Consider the following 7,240-nt stretch of genomic DNA (forward strand, 5'->3'; position numbering starts at 1 on the left):
TGGTGAACATAAATTCCATAATACTGCTCATTCAGAAGAGAGATCACCATTTGGATGGTGGGCGAGGAGGGTTGCTTCCAATTGCGGGTTATGGACAATCTGGTAGCTGTGAGTATGTTAGTGACAAGAGAGTGTGCTGGTGAGGGCCACTTGTTGAGTCCCACTCCCAAAAGGGACATTTGTGGCTTTAATTTGGTAGTGTGGCCCGTTGTGGTGCAGAGGAGTCATTCTGCATTGGTCCATAGCTGTTTAAGTATTGGACAAGACCACCAAACGTGTATCATGGATCCCTTTGTATTACAATTTCTCCAACAGTTGGTCAAATTCCAGACACATTTTCTTTTGAAAATCATAACTAAGAATTTTTGTTTCAACTTCGCACCATTAGTGGCATCAGCTGATTTTCGCTCATCTAATCTGAGTGATCGGGCATGTTGGAAATATTTTGAAAAATCAACAGATTTCTAATCAATGATGGGAGAATCGTACGAGAAATATAATCGAAAAAAAAAAAATGAAATAGGTATGAGCTGTGACCTGTAAAGAAAATAATATTCACAGCTACGAAAATTCTCTTCTTTAGTAACATGAGGTGAAATTGAAGACTTTGTTGGTCAAATTTTGGTAGAACCATCATATTACAAACCACAACATTTCCGATTTTCAAAAGAAAATTTGTTCAGAATTCGACCCATGTATGGCCTGCATAAGTCTCAACAAAGAGTTTCTGCAGATAAGTAGGTGATGGGGAGATGGAAATCTATCGATGTGCTTCCACTTCATCAGGATAACACAGGTGAACACAGAAGCTCCTTCAAATAGGTAGAGCACTAAATAATAACTTCTAAACAGGGAATGGTCCAGAAAACAAGCATTACCTCTTACAAAATACTATAAGTAAATAACAAGCAATGCAAACGTCCAATACTAGCAAATCTATCATGTAGAAACATTTATCACAGATAGAAGTAGAATAAATGGGAAAGGGATTGCATCCAACTCTGAAACTCTACATCATAGATGTTTATCTCAAGGAGTGAAAATGGCTTGAAACTTTTGTGAGTTTCGAAAGATTGCCCGAGCGACCCAGGTGTTGGTGTGTTTGTCCATTCAGTCTTGCACCCCTACTAGTAAATATTACAAATACCTAAGTGAGTCCATTTCCAGCACCCATTCAACCATAGTAGGCACATTCAAAGATTCCCAATGCCTGGGAATAACAGTTCTAGAAGCTGTCAAGAAGAAACAAAGAACGTCACATTTTGTAGCTTTGATTGAACCTGGCAGTATGGACAGTAAAGTCATTTGGGAAGTGTTAGGAATCCCTATAATTTTACAATAAAGGTGTCAGAAACAATTGAGTACGGACGTGATACTTTTTTTTTTTTGCACTAAAATACAATTTTGAGGACAAGCTTTCGGGGTCTGTCCCCTTCTTCAAAGTCCAGGTGTACTAATACGGCTACAATCACCTCAAGCACAATAATGGTGTAAAAGTGAAGCCCAAAATCTCTTGATTAGGGGGCACGTGGCCTAAATATGGAGCATGGTGTCCTCCTGAATCCCACACCGCCCACACAGATTAGAAACAGAGGGATAATATCGATGTATAGCGTCTCAGAACCTATGCCATTGTGTCAAGATTTTAAAATGTTTCTCTTGCGCAGCGCTAGCTATAGAAAGCTTATATAACAGGAAGAATGTTTTCTCCCAACATTCCTCTCCAATTTGAGCTTTTAATTCCCAGTCATATAGGCTGGGATATTTGGATAAGAAAAAGAGGACATGATGGAATAAATTTGAGAAATTGCACACCTTAAGGGTTGACCGTTAAGAAACAAATCTCCAAATGGTGGGGGGTAGTTTTTGTTTATATGCAATGGAATGAAGGAAAGATATGAATTGTTGTTGCAAAAAACAGTAGTTGATTTTGCATATATTTGAGACTCAGTATGGTTGATAAAAGAATTACCGACTGGGAGGCCAGGTGGCGATGAGTCAATTAGGTCCAAGGGCCCAAAGTATGGCGACATATCCCTATAGGAAAGGATGGGTTATTGAATAAAGGAGATATTAGGATTGCGCCTACGGGCAACTGCCAGATGCTCCATCAATAATGTATAAAGCAAAGTGGATAGAGTCAGTTGTGTACCGTTATTAGAGGAAAGAGATCCATTGACTCTCACTTTTGCAGTAGGGCAAGAATATAATGCCAATATGCTAGCTGTCATCCTGGGACCCAGTCCCATTTGGGTCAAAGTGTGCTGCAAGAAAAGACCAGCTGACCCTATCAAAGGCCTTCCCCACATAAACTGAATAGAAGAAGACTATTCCTATTATCTTGTGTCTCCCACCCAGTTACCAGATACCTCCTGATCTAGATGGATCCAACCATGAAAGCAAGGGTTGGAGTCTATTAACAATCATTTTGGAATAGATTTTCAGATCAACCCCAATCAGAGAAATGGGCCAAGAATTTGAGCAGAGGGTATGATCCTTGTTATGATTTCGTATTAAGGAGATATGGGCTTCAAGTGTCTGTAGAGGGACAGACTCCCCTTGTGAGACTGCATTAGACACCTTAAGCAAAAAAGTAGCAAGAACATCACAAAATTGATTACATATATACCCAAATTAGGATGAGCATAACTTTTTTTCACAAATGTAACAAAATAACATCTTTAGCTAAAAGGAACATTGTCTATATAATTTGCTTTTCAGTTTTGGGTTTCCGTGGATTAAAATGAGACTTTGAGCAGTTGGGTACATCAGAATGACTATCCAGGTACACAATACAAAAGTAACATTTTGGAATGAAGTCAGCAAAGCCACCATATCTAAAAGGTAAAAAGTGAAATCCAGGAGAAGTTTCACTATCATGATCCTGGTGGCCCGGATGTGTCCCTGGAGCTGAGATGATGTTAGGGGAGACTCACTGAGGTTTGTCCTCCAGACGTGTCTCAGCAGTGATGTGACACATGGACCGATGCAGAGACAAGTCAGAGTGATAGGAAGACCACATCCAAAGAATGAGTTAAACATGGTGTAACTAAAATTTATTGTAACATTATAATAAGTAGTTGTTAACAAAGTTCCGTTTTGTGCGAGATTGGCTTCTGTTAACCAGAAAAATGGCAAAGTGATGATGATTGAGCCAAGAAGTGACCCCACTATGAGCTGAGGAACAGAAGACAGGAACATGGCTTTCATCCTCAGAAGATAAGGGTGGGAGAAGTTCACCAATCGGACAAAGTAGAACATGGAGAGCCAAGCGGTGTTCCAGACACTGGCATAGAAGAAAGCGAACTGCAGGGTAAATATTGATAGAAATACATTCTTGCCAAGGCTGGAGAACATCTTAAGAGCATTCATCATGCCATTGAAAGACAGGCAGCACTGCAAGAAAATATTCATAAGAGCTATAGACATTTGGATTTGCTCACAGACAACAGACTTTCTGCTGTTTTTCCATTGTAACAAATACAAAGTCAGAAGTAAAGAGTTTATCATTGTCCCGGATAGACCCGTGATAAGTGAAAACACAAATTTAAAGATTCCCAGAGCTGAGAACATCTTAGAACAAGGACGAGTGTTGGTTGGATTCTCCTTCTGCAGAGATAAGCTGGATACAATAATAGTACAGATAGAAAGTGAGATCTGTCAGAAGAGATTCAGAGAAGACGTATCATGGAATGCAAATCTCTCCAGGATCTGGTTGCCGGGTTTGATAGGAAGAAAACATCTCATCAGGTTTCATAGGAAATCACTCGCTTCATCCGATCCGTGTTTGGTTTGTACCGGTAAGCTCAGGAACATTCAACAGAAACAAATTATGTTCTATAAAAAAAGAACGTTGAACACTGTTTTGTCTATTATAACATCTGTCTTGTGTCTCAGATGGAAGCAGACATAGGAGGCTATCAAAATAGATCCCAACTGGTTGACACTTAGGGGTTGATTTACTAAAACTAGAGAGTGCAAAATTTGGTGCAGCTGTGCACAGAAACCATACTATGTATTGTGTATTATAAACATTTGCTATCCTAACCGGTTGCCGCCCGTCCAATAGCACAAAGGCGGCTGGTAAAACACCTCGTCCCTCCGGGTGCACGCCATATGGCGTCCTTTTAGGCATGCGCAGTGCGCCTGACCGCAGGGCCGTTCTGCTGCGTGATCTGTCACCGGCCATATACCTCAGACACGGCCGATGACATATCTGTGTACCAGTACCATGTGACCTGCTGTGACCAATCACAGCAGGTCACATGACAGTTGTATACAATGGATGGCTTCCTTTCATGTCATCCATTGTATACTAGTGTGTCTAGCTGTGAATGGTCTCAGCAATCACATGCACAAGCTGGGCCAATCACAGCCCAGCTGTGTCATTTGATTAGCACTGGCCAAATCACAGCTAAGCACAAAAAAAAAAAAAAAAACCCCTGAATGGATCGATGTCATTCAGGTAAATGCTTGCTAATAGCAAAGTAATTCTTTGCTATAAGCAAATTGTGTAAGAAAAAAAAAAATACTGATCACTTCCCCAAAGCAGTACAATGTTACTATGGTTACATTGTACTACTTTGGTCATAGTGAAATATGAAAAAAAATCTTATGACAAAAAAGTTACAACTTAAAAAAACTCGCCATGGCTCTTATAAAATACGTCAGACTGTCTACTTTGCAAAAAGGGGTCATTTGGGGATATCTGTACTGTTCTGACATTTGGGGGATATCTGTACTGTTCTGACATTTGGGGGATATCTGTACTGTTCTGATATTTGGGGGATATCTGTACTGTTCTGACATTTGGGGGATATCTGTACTGTCCTGACATTTGGGGGATATCTGTCCTGTGCTGACATTTGGGGGGGATATCTGTACTGTCCTGACATTTGGGGGATATCTGTACTGTTCTGACATTTGGGGGATATCTGTACTGTTCTGATATTTGGGGGATATCTGTACTGTTCTGACATTTGGGGGATATCTGTACTGTCCTGACATTTGGGGGATATCTGTCCTGTGCTGACATTTGGGGGGGATATCTGTACTGTGCTGACATTTGGGGGATATCTGTACTATTCTGACATTTGGGGGATATCTGTACTGTGCTGATATTTGGGGGATATCTGTACTGTCCTGACATTTGGGGGATATCTGTACTGTCCTGACATTTGGGGGATATCTGTACCGTACTGACATTTGAGGGATATCTGTACTGTTCTGACATTTGGGGGATATCTGTACCGTTCTGACATTTGGGGGATATCTGTACTGTCCTGACATTTGGGGTATTTGTATCATCCTGACATTTGGGGGTATCTGTACTGTCCTGACATTTAGGGGGATTTGTACTGTCCTGACATTTGGGGGGATTTGTACTGTCCTGACATTTGGGAAATATCTGTACCATTCTGACATTTGGGGGATATATGTACTGTCCTGACATTTGGAGGATATCTGTACTATTCTGACATTTGGGGGATATCTGTACTGTCCTGACATTTGGGGGATATCTGTACTATTCTGACATTTGGGGGATATCTGTACTGTCCTGACATTTGGGGGGTATCTGTATTGTCCTGATATTTGGTGGATATCTGTACTGTTCTGACATTTGGGGGATATCTGTACTATTCTGACATTTGGGGGATATCTGTACTGTCCTGACATTTGGGGGATATCTGTACTGTCCTGACATTTGGGGGATATCTGTACCGTTCTGACATTTGGGGGATATCTGTACTGTCCTGACATTTGGGGGATATCTGTACCGTTCTGACATTTGGGGGATATATGTACTGTTCTGACATTTGGGGGATATCTGTACCGTCCTGACATTTGGTGGATATCTGTACTGTCCTGACCTTTGGGGGATATCTGTACCGTTCTGACATTTGGGGGATATCTGTACCGTCCTGACATTTGGGGGATATCTGTACTGTCCTGACATTTGGGGGATATCTGTACTGTCCTGACATTTGGGGGATATCTGTACTGTCCTGACCTTTGGGGGATATCTGTACCGTTCTGACATTTGGGGGATATCTGTACCGTCCTGACATTTGGGGGATATCTGTACTGTCCTGACATTTGGGGGATATCTGTACCGTCCTGACCTTTGGGGGATATCTGTACCGTCCTGACCTTTGGGGGATATCTGTACCGTTCTGACATTTGGGGGATATCTGTACCGTCCTGACATTTGAGGGATATCTGTACTGTCCTGAGATTTGGGGGATATCTGTACCGTACTGACATTTGGGGGATATCTGTACCGTTCTGACATTTGGGGGATATCTGTACCATTCTGACATTTAGGGGATATCTGTACTGTTCTGATATTTGGGGGATATCTGTACCGTTCTGATATTTGGGGGATATCTGTACCGTTCTGATATTTGGGGGATATCTGTACTGTTCTAACATTTGGGGGATATCTGTACCGTTCTGACATTTGGGGGATATCTGTACCGTCCTGACATTCTTGGACCTCAAGAAATTAGATTGGCTGTCAGTACTTCAGGATTGATCAATATTCAGATCTATACCATAGTTTGTGAACTCTATAACTTTCCTACAGACTAAATAATACATCCTAATTTGGGTTATTTTCCCCAAAGACATGTAGCAGAATACATCTCGGCCTAAATTTATGCAGAACAATTATTTGTTTGCACACTTTTATAACAGAAACAAAGAAAAACGTGTTTTATTTTCAAAATTTTCTGTGTTTTTTTTAATTTAGCAAAAAATAAAACCCCCAGTGTTGATTATATACCACCAAAGAAAGCTCTAGTTGTGTGAAGAAAATGATAAAATTTTAGTTTGGGTACAGTGTTGTATGACCGCGCAATTGTCATTCAAAGTGTGAGAGTGCTGAAACCTGAAAAATGGCCTGGGGGGGAGGGGGTAAAAGTGCCGCTATGGAAGCGGTTAATAAATTACTTGTTTTCACCTTTTTACATCCCATTTTACATCTCAGTGCTGTTGATCTCCTGCAGCCTCTTTGCATCCATTTCCTGTCTACATGCAGTCTTTTGATAGCTGAATGAAGTTTGCATTTGGCTGGAAGGGAACCTTATCTTTTTTTCTTGTTTATTTGTTTGCATTGGGTTTTCCCACCACTTGACAACCGCAATACGTATATATAACAGAAAAGGAAGGTGACCTAATGCTGACCGGGGGAGGCTCCTAATGAGACAAAGGATGGTGTCCTGGGGGATTTCCTTCCAGA

Source organism: Staurois parvus, unplaced genomic scaffold, assembly GCF_062004578.1.
Source record: "Staurois parvus isolate SC_StPar_1 unplaced genomic scaffold, SC_StPar_1.0 ptg000034l, whole genome shotgun sequence".
In the NCBI taxonomy this organism is placed as follows: Eukaryota; Metazoa; Chordata; class Amphibia; order Anura; family Ranidae; genus Staurois; species Staurois parvus.